We start from the raw sequence: 438 nt of genomic DNA, 5'->3' as shown, positions 1-438 counted from the left end.
TAATAAGGTAACCAGATTATAAGCTTTCAAAATTGCCAAGTAGATATAATTGATTTCCTGTAGATGATTGACATCAATTTATCTCTTGATAAGAAATCCCAGTGGCTGCCCTAGCCTTGAATAGGATGTTATACCTTATAACAACCACAAACTGAGACTGAATTCAGTCAGTAACTAGTGATCAGACACGGGTAATAAATTATTTATTATTTGAACATTGTTAAAGTGAGGAGAAGTTATTGTTTGTGAGATGTCCATTTTACAGGGACGTCACAGATTCCAGACAAAATGAGCATGATAAGAGTAATTAAGTAGCACCGAGATTTTGGCGAAGTGCCCATGTAAGAGGTATTGAATTCTGCTGATAGAAAAAATATAAACAGGGGAATCGGGAGTAAAAAGGACAAGCATGAATGATAGTTCATCTAATAACTGAGG

This window comes from Mizuhopecten yessoensis, unplaced genomic scaffold (assembly GCF_002113885.1).
Source record: "Mizuhopecten yessoensis strain PY_sf001 unplaced genomic scaffold, ASM211388v2 scaffold5875, whole genome shotgun sequence".
Lineage (NCBI taxonomy): Eukaryota > Metazoa > Mollusca > Bivalvia > Pectinida > Pectinidae > Mizuhopecten > Mizuhopecten yessoensis.
The sequence above is the reverse complement of the archived record's forward strand: the minus strand, read 5'-3'. Positions refer to the sequence as shown.